Source organism: Grammomys surdaster, unplaced genomic scaffold (genome assembly GCF_004785775.1).
Source record: "Grammomys surdaster isolate TR1022 unplaced genomic scaffold, NIH_TR_1.0 367, whole genome shotgun sequence".
Taxonomy (NCBI): domain Eukaryota; kingdom Metazoa; phylum Chordata; class Mammalia; order Rodentia; family Muridae; genus Grammomys; species Grammomys surdaster.
This window is the reverse complement of record NW_021604786.1, coordinates 1,734,634-1,747,845: the sequence shown is the minus strand read 5'-3', so window position 1 is coordinate 1,747,845 and position 13,212 is coordinate 1,734,634. Positions and strand designations below refer to the sequence as shown.

Genomic DNA, 13,212 nt, shown 5'->3' with positions numbered 1-13,212 from the left:
AAGATAATCCTCCACAGATTCACGTTGAGTTGCTTGCACCTCATCCTGCATTCAGGAGGGTTTGGAGTTGCACATGATACACAGCGAACTCAAATGTTTAAACAAGTAATCCTTTGGTAACAGAGCCAAGTAATTCTCTCTGCTCTCTTTAATCAACAACAAAATTGACTGACTGGTATTGTGGGACAGGGTGAGCTTAGTTCTTTATCTTTCTAATTACATTATTATTTGTTGATTGTTGTTGTTGTTGTTGTTGTTGTTGGTGGTGGTGGTGGTGGTATGTGTGTGTGTGTGTGTCCATGTAGAGGTCAGAGGACAGTTTATTGGAACTGACCCTCTCCTTCCACCTTGTGGGTCTTGGGGGTGGATCTCAGGTTATCAGGCTTGGCTATAAGTGCATGAACCCACAAACAATATCGTCATCTTAATGTATTTATTTATTAGTTCTCTGAGAATTTTTAACTATAAATATTGTTAATTTTAAAGAATTGGTCCTATCTTCCTTTAAATGTCTATAGGAAATTACATACTGGCATTAATATAAAAATATTTATTGACAATTCACCAGGTTGTTCAATAATTTGTGTATGAGAGAAACACCTTTGGAGGCTAGTCATTGTAACTTTGGGGTTGCTTTATTTCTCCCTGTGACTTGATGAGGTGTGACTTCGGAAGCATGATTTGCCACTGGCAGTAGTTAGGTGCTCCTGAGCATGAGGCTGTTGGACTTGAACTGGTTTGACCCAAAAGGTGAACTTGAACTACTACAAGACAAAAACTGTGAGAAGGAAGAGTGGGATATGGGCAACCTGTCCATTTAAAACAGTACCACTCTATAAGTCAGTAGCAATTCATTATGTGTAGCCAATGAGACTCGATGATTATTCTCCCTAGTGAAGTTCTTTATAAAGTCATGTGTATGTGGAGCGATAGAGAAGCCAATCTATCCACAAAACGTTTGAACCCAAATTTATCATGTCTACAAGAAATGTAGGGAGTTCGGGAATGGAGCAGGACTGAAGGTATGGCCAACCAATAAAAGGCCCATCTTGAGACCCGTACCATGGGCAAACACCAATCCCTGACATTATTAATGGCTGTCTGTTATGCTTGTAGACAGGAGTCTAACATGGCTGTTCTCTGAGCAGCCAACACCCATCAGCTGACACAGACAAATGCAGCCATCCACAGCCAAACAGTGGATAGAGCTTGGAGACTCTTACGGAAGAATAGGAGGAAGGATTGCAGGCCTCAGAGGGAATAGGAACTCCACAGGAAGACCAACAGAGTGAATTAACTTGGACCACTGGGGTTCTTAAGAGTCTGAACCACTAACCAAAGAACATACATGGACTGGACGGACCTAGGCCTCCCTGTACATATGTAGCAGACGTGCAGCTTGGTCTTCATGTGAGTTGCAAACAACTGGAACAGGGGGCTATCCAAAAAGCTGTTGCTTGTCTGTGGAATATGTTCTTCTAACTGGGCTGCCTTGTCTGGCCTCAGTAGGAGAGGATACACCTAGCCTCACAGGGATTTGATGTGCCCGGTTGGGGGGGATATCCAGGGGGCCCCACCTACTCAGAGGAGAAGGGGAGGGGAGATGGGAAGAAGGATTGTAGGAGGGGTGACTGAGAGGGGAGCAGTGAGTACGATGTAAAGTAAATAAGTAAAATAAATAAGTAAATAAATAAATAATTAAAAAGTCATTTGTTCATAAGTGAAAGAGGTATACTCTCTGCAAGACACAAAGTGTGACTTCAAACTAGGTCTTCATTTGCTATACCAAAAGATGTAATCGCCATACATACTGGCGGAACTTAGGGAAGGTATATCTTCCTTCTAAGACTAATTATTACTGTATAAATGCATATTCTTTGAAAGCAATTAAAACAGGGATTAATTGTTTTAGCTATTGATCCTTTGTGCAATTGTTACTTGCCTATATTTATACAAGTAGATCAGCAACAAAAAACAGCAAAACAGCAGCAGCATTCATGGATTAATTCCTCAAACAATAGAGATCAAGTCTACCTGGAAGTAGCGAGGTATACTGAAATTAACCCTGGACCTTGGTATCAGAGGTACATATTTATACCATGGCTTCAAAACTTGTTTGATTCATTAGTTACACATTGTGTGATACAGGAAGGAAACAATAGAGCAACAGGAAGCAGGTAGAAATTATGCACCCTCAGTGGCCCACTGTGAGGGACTTATCAGTTGGATCCCAACTTCCCATGTTCCCAGAGCTGACCACTTGTCTAAAACATTAGCCTATGGGTAAAAGTTTAGATTCAAACCATAAAGTTTTGTCCCTGTTCCTTTAAATCTCCGAATTCTCAGTATAAATCTAATTTAAAGGAGTCAATGGGAGTCTTGGCACAACCAGAATTGTATGTCATCTTCAACTTGGCCAAATTAATCAATCTATCACCATGGGAGTCATGGCACAACCAGAACTCTATGTCATCTTCAACTTGACTAAATTAATTAATCTTCCACCTTCAAGCTCAGCCTCTCAACAATGCTCTGGACCCAGAAAAAAACATAGATTCCTCGAAAGAATCGAACATGAATAGGCTTGAGTCCAGTTCCCAGTAGAACCTCGTTTTCATTGGGAACTCTTGAGTGCTGTGTCTATTGCCTGAGTTCCTCTTGACATTCTGGTCTTCTTTGAGCTCATCATCATGGCATGTTAAGCTCTGTTGCAGCATCTTAGGCATTTTTAAGGCTCTTCAGATTCTTTGACGTTTCTCCCACAAGCCAGATGGTAAGGTTTAAGGACCACATACATCTAAAGTTATAGTTACAGAGAGGATCCTATTCTTTGTAGACTAGCTTAGTACTGTGTTTACTTTTTTTCACTGTGTTTTAATTACCTGGGAGACCAACACTTAAGGAAGGTAAATTTTATTTGGGTGATGGCTTTAGAGGGTTCAGCCCCTGCTCAGCAGACGTCCATTATTTAAGCCAAACATTATGGCACCATTAGTAGGTAGAGGAGCAGAGTGTCTCACATTATGGAAAGTAAGAAGGGTGACAAGGAGTGTCCAGAGGTGACACAATCCCCCCAAAATCCGACCCACCCGACTCTTCTTCCATGTAGATCCTCATTTCTCATAGTTTCTAGAAACTTGCAAGATTCCTCCAAAATCTAAGCATTTAGAAGCTGAGTCTGTCAAGGACTTTTCTGTTCAAACAATTGTGCTAGCCTTGGGTAAGTAAGCAACTTTTTAGGTCACATATTTCTTTTCACTTGTTAGGAAGAGTATTATGTATTGTCATGAAGTGGCTAGACTATTACCTGAAAGAATATTATACGATGTACTGAATGAATCATTGAAGAAATATCATATTAGACACAAACTCCTTTTGAAATTTGAGTTCAAAATTGCTCCTTTATAACGTTGTATTGATTGCTGATTTCTGTCCCTTGGAAGCAAACAAAATCACTTGACTCTCCAAAAGCAGTCATGGACTCAAAACTCAACTTAAAATCATTCATTTTTCCATGGAAATATTTGTTATAGAGGGATAACCTGTCTTTTCTATTCTGTATGTCTCAGCTGCATGAGAAAGTTTATTGGAAAACATGGTTACAATGAAAACTAAACAAAAGAGAAAGGCTGGAATGTTTGGAGTCCAAGTTGTAGCTTCAAGGTTATCAGTGATACCATGGGAATAATTGGAATTTATTGCTGCTTTAGTGTGATTCCTGTGGGATGGAGGCAGAGTTGGTATATTGGACTTGTAGCATGTTGCACTATACCATATATCAATATTTCCGTATACTACTAAATAAGTATTACATAATAAATGGAATTTATGGAACTAAATACATAGTTCAAAAACTAAGAAAAGGTCTCACCTGCCAACAACCAAGGCAATCTTTCCCTGGAACCCTCACTGGCCCATGCCAGGAAACAAGCCCTCTTTAACTACACCATTTCTTTGTCTCACCAGGCAACACCAGAGGTACTTTCTCCCTAAAAGCCTGGTGGCATGACAGCTAGGTAGACCATTTTCACTCTCCTTCCCGTCCTCCAATTCCCATTGCCCAGTCTTATCCCAAGCTTGGCAGCAGATCACCTGCTGCTCTCTTCTTCATCTCTGTATACATTCCAAAGTGACTCAATAGAGTCAATTCCTACCTCACCCCATCCCTCTGTCTCACCTACCAACACTTAGATGTAGTCTCTTCCTGAAAACACACCCATGAGGATAAGCAAGGAATCATGGAGGTGAATATTTCTTTCCCTCCCATCCTCCAGTTACAATTCCCCAGTTTCATATAGCAGACCAATTTGTTCTGTTGTCCCTATAGTAGACAACATACAGGGGCCTTTCTTCCTCCATTCCACGTGAACTCCTCAGATCCCCCAGGCAGACGAAACTTCCTTCCTGTGAACTAGTAGATGATTCAAAGACCTCAACATAAAGCCAGATATAGTGAACTTGATAGGAGAGAAAATTGGGAAGAGTCTTGAACTTATTGATACAGGAAAGGACTTTCTGAATACAGCACTGTTTGTACAGCCACTAAGAATATAAATTAATAAATGGGTCCTCATGGAACTGAAATGCCTCTGTATGGCAAAGAACACTATCATTCAGACAAAGCATCAGGGTATAGAATTGGGAAATTTTTTTTTTTACTAACTACACATCCACTGGAGGGCTTATATCTAAAATCTGTAAAAAATTTAAAAAATCCTGGGCATCCTTCTATACTTAGAGAAGGGAGGAGATGTTAGGGGCGGCCCTGATTACACACTGACAGCCTAAAATCAGCCTTAGGCCTAAAATCAGTACTAGGCCTGTCATACATGTATACTAACACCAAGTCTTGGGTCTCTGTGGAAAAACATTGAAACAGATGGCTATAAGCTATTGTAAACAGGCAGATTTTGTAGAAATTTACAAGCCTGAGTAGTCATAGACCTTGTAAATAGGTAGCCTTGGCAGACAATACCAACTTAGATAAGGACAAGTGAGTCATAGGCAGAGTCACAGTGACCTGTCCCCTGAACCTTCACCCAGGTGATACCCGGTTCTGAAAGATATCTGTATTCCCCCTGAACACCCACACTCCAGTGTCATCCTCTTCCCCACATCCTGCCTTTCTGTGTTTATAACCCCTGTGTGAATGAATTATGATTTGAGAAAAAATAAATAAGTTATTTAAAAAAATTCTGGGCATCAATAAACCAAATAAACCAACTAAAAATGTGGTACATATCTAAACAGAGTATTCTCCAAATGAATCATAGGTGGCAGAGAAGCACTTACTGGAGTGGTTAACATCATCGACATCCTTAGTCATGTGAATCAAACTTACCTTGAGATTCCATCTTATACCAGTTAGAATGGGTAAGATGAATAAAATAAGTGGCAGCTCATGCTGGTGGAATGTGAAATAAGAGCAAAATTTATCCATGGTTGGTGGGACTGCAACCTTATACAGTCACTATGGAAATCAGTTTGTGAGTCTTCTGGAAGCTGGGAATAAATCTACGTCAAGATCTAGCTATGCCACTCTTGGGCATCTACCTAAGGGACTCTACATCGTACTATAAAGACCGATGCTCATTCATATTCATTGCAGCTGTATCCATAGTAACCAGAAAATGGAAACATCCTAGATGTCTCTCAGTAGTTGAATGGGTAAGGAATATAGTGTACATTCACACAAAAGGGGTATTACTTAGTTGTTAAAAAAATGAAATCAAGAAGTTTGCAAGTATTTTGATAGAGCTGAAAGAAGTCATCCTGTGTTAAGTAGTTCAGATCTTCCTCCAACAAATTTGATATGTATTCACTTCAGGATAGATGTAAGATGTCAAGTCTTTCACAAGCCAACTATAATCCATACACTCCCAGAGGTTAGGTGGAGGGTAAAGGACTAGAGGGAGGAATCGACCATCCTAGGAAGGTGAAATCAAAGTTATAGATGGAGGAGGGGCCGGAACTGGAGAATGAAACAATGAAGGGGAGGGAAGAAGGGAGTGAGGGAGGCAACCTAAGGAGGGACAGCTAAATCTGAGATGGTTTATGGAATCTTAATACAGTAGAAGCACACACACACACACACACACACACACACACACACACACACAAAGATGATCTAAGTTGAATCACCAGATAACGGAGGAGACTGAGACACAGCTGGGCTAAAGTGAAGGTACCAGTTTTTGAAATGGTTACACCTAATTGAATTGTTGGCCAAAGGGGCTCCATGGGAACTCCCAAATTATGCAGGCTATTGTAAGTCTATTGGTAGCTCTCTACAAACCAATGGAAAGGTCGTATTGCTGAAGTCAGTAGCTCTTTGACTCACTGAATATGGAGTTGTTCCCTACCTAGAGCCTTCACCAACTCATGGTACTACATGGTACTCTACATGCTACCAAAGGAGAAAGTTAAATACCCACCAGCTACAAACCTTTCAATCTACAGTGGCGACCTGTCTGCAAGAAGCACTAGTGTGTTGAGACAGGGTTTCTTTCTATCTCCGTGCCTTTGTTTCTACATTTGAGATCAAAGGCCTGAATTTCTTTAATTCTTCCCTGTTATAGAGATGAGTATCTGTGGATATATTTATATCCTCTTTCTCTTTATGTAACTTGGATTAACATATTTTCCTTTTGCTATATATTTAACTTCAATTAAATTACCTTCTATTTTTTGTATGAGTCTATTTTTTAGGTTGATTTATGAATGGATGCCATGTTAAGTTATCTTGGAATTTTTGTGTTTTAAGAAAATGCCAACAGCCAATAAATAGTGGGGAAAGACAGACAGAGGTGGGATTTTGGATTTTTCTGGGCTTGGGACTGGGAGAGAGAAGGGGGTGAGGGTGGGGCAGATAACTGTCATGCAGGGAGAGTGTGGAGGAGAGGAGGGACAACATGCCTCAGAAGAGTACAGGATAGAGAGGCATAGTCACCATATAAAGGAGCCAGGAAACCGTGGCCCAGACCAGCAAAGAGAGAATATAGAATTTAATAAATCATAACTTGAAATTATTGGCAGGAAGTAGATTCTACAGGTAGTTGAGCTTAGGCAGTAGCCCAGCTATTGTTCTGATTAACGAATATCAAAACATAAAGGCTGTGGGTGTGGCTTTCATTCTGGAACATAAAGCGTTGAGGCAGGTAGCGAACCCACCGATGGGATTTATTTATTAAATATTAATTCAACAGTAGTGTAATAGTGGCACAAAGATTGTGGGACTAACCAATTAATATCTGATTAGATTGAAGGCCTATTCCATGAGATGGAACCCATACCTGACACTGCTGAGATAGCCAAGATCCTGAGACTATGCTAAAGACCCAGGGGAACAACCAACTACTACTGTTCTACTAAAGGAATGTAGCAACAAAATGACTCCTAATGACATTCTGCTATACTTATAGATAAGATCAATGTCTTACTCAGTGATCATCAGAGACACTTTCTCCTGAAGTAGATGGGAATATATACAGAGACCCACAACTGAATGATGTGTAATCCTAAAAGCGGTGTCTCTATCAATCCTCTCTCCCTCAGGGTTAGACAACTGTTTAGAAGAGGACAGAAAGAGGGAGGGAGGGAGGGAGGGAGGGAGGGAGGGAGAGAGAGAGAGAGAGAGAGAGAGAGAGAGAGAGAGAGAGAACACCAGAAGAGACTGAGGACACAAAGATAACAAGGCCTTTTAAACAGAGCAGGACTGATGTACATACTATCTCACAGAGACTGTGGCAGTATGCACATGGCCTGTACATGTCTGGGCCTGATGTGGTCCCACTGCTAAGAGCAGACACAGGTTCCCATCTCTAACCCAGAAGCTGTCTCCAGTTGATAACCACTCACAAATGAAAATTCTTGACCAGACTCTCACTAGTTATATAAAACTACTCCTAAGGCCAGGTCCGATGTCCAGCAACACATGGGCAACAAGACATGAAACATCTCAATAGTATTTTGGGAGGACATTTTCTTTTTCTGTCTAAAAATGCTTTGTTTGGGATTTTTCTTTCTCTTTCTTAGCCTTCAGGTCTTTTGTGTATATATTGTGGTTTTCGATTTTATGCTTTTAGAGTATTTCTTTGCATGCCAATGTGCATGTTTACATGGCTTTTATTTACGGTGCATTTTCTTTAGAGCCTTGTTTTTTTGTTTGTTTGTTTGTTTGTTTGTTTTGTTCTTATTTACTAGTACTATTATTGTGGTTATTATTATTATTTTCCTTTCAAGATGCTTGCTTATTTTCTATGGAGAGAACCAGAACAGCTATGCATTTAGAAGGCAGTAGGGAGGATCTGTGAGAAGCTGGGGAGGGGAAAATTAGTGTATGAATATAGTGTCTGAAAATCAGAATACAGTGTGTGGAAAAAATCCATTTTCAACAAAAGCAGTAAGAATGTTCATTCAGTAATCAACAAAACTGTCTCCCAAATTCAACAGTCACTTGGTCAAAGAAACAGCGAGGATGTGAGGAAAGCGAAAGGTATTCAAACCGGAGACACGGTAGAGCTACATGAGGAAAGTGTTGATGCCTCCATGAAGTGGAAGAGATACCATTGGCCTGCATGAAGAATGACCTCAACAAGTCCTAGGATAAAACAAAACAACAAAACAAACAGCAAAAGCCCTCAACCACCACCACCACCACCACAACAACAACCTATCCTTTTCATTAGTAGTGTGTTGATATTCCATTAATTTCCACTCATATTTTTTATTTTATTCAGAAAGTATAAGGGTTGGACTCTGGATCAATAAAAATAAACCTTTTGGCAGTAACCCTGGATTGTGTGTGTACACGTGTGTCTTTGAACCAGGCTCTGAAATGCAAATTTGTCTGAATTTTAAAGGAAAATCTAACTCTAAGTTAATTAGTTTGACGTTAAATTCCTTTATGAAAATGTGATTTTTTTTGCTGACAAATATTGTGGATTCTGACTAAAAATAATTTCATTTTAATCAAACGTTAAGCTCCTGCAGTTTTAATCATGGTGTGATTATAGTTACTTTTGATTTTATAGTCCAAATTGTAGTCTAAAACTTTTTTGATAGTGTTGGGTAATTCTTCAGAGTTTAGCACACAAAAGATCATATTTCTAAAGCTTTTCACTAACTTTTTAAAGTCTTATTTTATCTAAGTGCAAATTTAAAACTGAAGTTTTTCACTTGTATAAAAAATTATCTAAACACAGGAATTGTTTTTATTTATTTATTTATTTATTTATTTAGCAAGTTGGGGGTTCCTTTTAATTAAGCATAGTGATGTTTACCTTGACTGCTACATTAACACCTGTATGGAAATCATTGCTTCACCTAGTTGTATGTACTCTTTGCTGGGATTCAGCAAGATGCAGCTTTTAAAGAAAACATTCCTATAGAAAACAACCTTGGGGACACAAATGTGCACACTGATCGACTGATCTGTCCCTGTTTTCACGTTTCAACCCTGACAGCAGAGCCAGCAAGGCTGAAAGTATTGGCATTGACCCCTCCATAGACCACAAGCTTGCTAATCTCTGATTACGATGATAGGAGAATAAGAAAAAAAAATATGGCCTGCAAAGCTTATGTCTTGATAAAAAACAGAATAGAGCTTTTTGAGTTGATTCAGTTTTGAGAGCTTAAAAGATTCTCTCTTTTCTGGTGGGTGATAGAGCCCAAAGTCTTGCATGTACACAGTGGGCAAGCACTTTCTCAGTGATCTGTATCCCCTGACCTAGATATTTAAAACCTTGAAGCTACTGTCCTGGAATTGACAATCCTGCCCAGAGCCGTGTGCACACTGGGAAATTGAAGACTAGGATTTAGTCTCAGTGTGGCACTGTCCCTGAAGATACACATAGCCTGAGTCAATGCATCTTTGTTCCTTTGCTTTCAGTTCACTTGTACAGCCAGGGATGCTTTGAGCTGTCACCTGTAACCAGGGATGCTCCGAGATCACATCTGTAGGTAACTAGGGATGCTCTGAGCTCACTCTTGCAACCACAGATGCTATGAACTTAATTTTGGGGGGTTACTAACTTTAATTCAACCATTATATCCAGTTCTGCCTCAGAAATATCATAATCTTCCTACCAAAATTGCATTAAGGTGTACGGACAGGTTTCTTGCTCTGACATAGTGATAGAAAAATGCTGGCACATTTTCACATACACTTTTAAAAAGTTTAGTCTTAATGCAGGTGATAACTATATACCACTGGATTTAGCTGGGGACTAATTTACAGATTTACATTTTGAGCCCGGCTGTAGTTGGAAGAGATACAAAGATGGAGAGATGAATAAATAGGGCAGTCGCTGCTATGGGTCACTGTCGCAGGTCCCCATATCCTTCCAGCCATCGAGGCCAGCAGATGGAGCTTCGAGCTTTTCTCTCACTGGGCTAACAGTAGAATCAGCATAGCGATGTTAGATTCCTTTTTGACAATCCAATTTGGAATTCTCAAATCATTTTTACTTAGGAGAGCAGTTACAAAAAGTTTATTTCTATCATTGTCTTATTTCCTTATAAGCTAAAGAAGTTAGTGTCTGGGCTAAATAAAACAAAATCAGGTATGACATATTCCTAAGTGGAAATGTCCTCTGAGTTCCCAAGGCCATCCTCATAATGGCAGAACCACATCCCTTTTGAGTTGTTACAGAATGACATCCATGTTAGGCATGTCACTTGGCTTCAGGATACAGGGCAGCTGAAGGGGGGAACTCTTTGGTTGACAAAGCCACGGTCAGACCCCTCAACAGGCTCTGTTAGGAAGCACAGCTCGGCAGGTGGCTCCTTCAGGCACTTACTTTTGAGTTTGAGTGTGACCATAGGACTGCTGCTTTTCCAAAATGTACTGAGGGCATTTTTGGCACCTGCTATGAAGCTGTCTGTAGGCAGGAGACACAAAAACAGTACCGCTAGGATGCCCTTTTCACAGATGTACACCTGAGGGAAAATAAAGAACCCCTCAAGGGCTAAACAGAAGGGACATCTGTCTGACAGATAAAACGACATGACTGTGGGGCCAGGTTTAACATGCCGTCAAATGACAGTTGTGACCTTATCGTAAAACAATCCTGACCTAAGGAGCACTGTTTATGAGCAAGGTCGGGAAGTCTAAAGGCTTTTTAAAGGTGGCTTGGGCAGCTATTTTGTTTTGGTGTACAGAGTAGCACTTTGCTAAGTCTTGGAGCAGTGCACAGGTATTTATAAGAAGCTGATAGTAAGAACACTTTTCCAGACATGGGTAAAGTGGCCAACCCAACCCAATGCCCTTCAGCTGGCCTTCCTCTCAACTACAGGAACAATGCAAGGCAGGAAAGCAGGAATCCACCTGATACCTGGACATATATGGCCCTGCAGAGACCAGAGACCAGAGACCTTATGAATAGGAAGAATCATGAACAGGGAGAACTCCCCTCACAGGTGCAGAATTAAGGCCTATTCTTTAGGCTGATGAGACAAATGAAAGGAATAACCTATATGCACATCTGGCATGTCAGGAACCAAGGCAACCGTAGAGGAAGACAGGCTGCTACCTCAGACCTGGCCATGGTTTTAGGTGCAGGTGTGGGACAACTCAGAGGATTGGTGCATTAAAAATAAAATAAAATAAAATAAAATAAAATAAAATAAAATAAAATAAAATAAAATATAAAATAAAATAAAATAAATAAAATACAAACCAACCAACCAACCAAAAAACCCAAACTTCCACCCAGAACAGGACTGAAAATAATGGGTTGTTTCCTGTTCACTGCCACCAAAAGGAGCAATCATGAAATCTACAGTACTAAAAATACTGTAGAGTGACATGTTGGGAGGAGGAGACACTGGAGTTCAGAGGTATCTCAGAGGTAGAAGCATTTAGCGATAGGCGTTTCCTGAAAGGAAAGGCTTAATGTAGACTTTACTTTGTCTTTAAGAGTTTCTGTTTATGTACCTCCTCCATCCCACAGAGAGGGAATAGGTGGTCTGGATTCTTTTTCAACCAAACCATTCTTAGATGCCCAACAGCTAGCAACTGGTAGCTGTTAGATGTTAGCTTAGATGCCCAACTGCTGATACAAGGACAAGATAGATCCTGGCATCCTTCTGCTAATGGGTCCCATCTCTTCTGCCTTCCCCACAACTTTACAGATCTGTTTCACAGAGAGCAACTAACTAGGAAGCAGGAACCAGAACATCCCATTTTTATCACCGCAGATTTATATCTTGGCAGTGTAGAAGGCACAGTCCTCTGGGAAGCTCTTCCAATGACAACAAGTCCTACGAGCAGCCAACCCCACATACATGACAAACCCTCTCCCACCCCCAACTCATTCGGGTTAAAGGAAACACTAACATTCAATACCCTATCTCTGAGTGTCGGATCTAGTTACAGGCAGAGCAGGAACCTCTCAATAGAAGGAGATGCTGGATTTGCCCCCTGGTGGATTCAGGACTTTGTTGTGGGAGCGAGGTCTTGGTCCCAGTCTGGGCTCATGACTGTCAACTGTAGGTGTTGGCTCCGGTTTCTTTGCATGCTCTCCTCTGTGTGTGACATTTGTTGCAGCGTTCAGGTCAGATTTAGAGTCCTCACACAGCAAAACATGGTCCTTGGGCTTGTTTGGGTATGCCAGAGGCGCAGTGGCAGTGATTGGGGACCCAAATATGTCACTGGTCTTCCCACCGGGTGGATTCAGACGTTGACGAGTTTTTACAGGAGTTGATTCATCAAAAATCCCACTTCCTTTGCCCCCTGGAGGATTTGTCCTCTTGGGTATATTTTTAGGCTCTTCAGGTGGTCCAAAAATATTAGATGCCATCCTATTAGGCTTGCGTGTTGAAGGAATCCGTTCTTCTAGACTTCCAAAGAGATCACTCGATTCTCCTCCCGGGGGCTTCATGGATCTGGAGCCCAACCCGCCAGTTTGGCCGTCCATGCCCTGGAACATGTCGACCGCGGCCCCGCACTTCGTCAGCCGCCACCTTGAGCTTGCTTCTGTAACCAGGGATGCTCTGAGCACACTCCTGTAACCAGGGACACTGTGAGGTCATTTCCGTAACTAGGGATGAGCTCACTCCTGTAACCAGGGACACTCTGAGTTTACTTACATCTGTAACCAGGAATTCTGTGAGCTCATTTCTATAGCTTGTGTCAGCCTCTGACCTTATAGTAAGGGATTTACCTCTGACATATAGATTCCTAACAATTATTTGCTGGTTAGACTAATGGAA

At 41.0% G+C, this 13,212-nt stretch overlaps 1 pseudogene across 1 annotated transcript; it reads right to left on the bottom strand.

Annotated features, from left to right (window-relative positions):
* Positions 1-12,190: 12,190 nt before the first annotated feature.
* LOC114631847 lies at positions 12,191-12,989 on the bottom strand (annotated as a pseudogene). Its single transcript, XR_003713012.1, has one exon. The product of XR_003713012.1 is annotated as a jupiter microtubule associated homolog 2 pseudogene (transcript).
* Between the last annotated feature and the right edge of the window lie 223 nt (positions 12,990-13,212).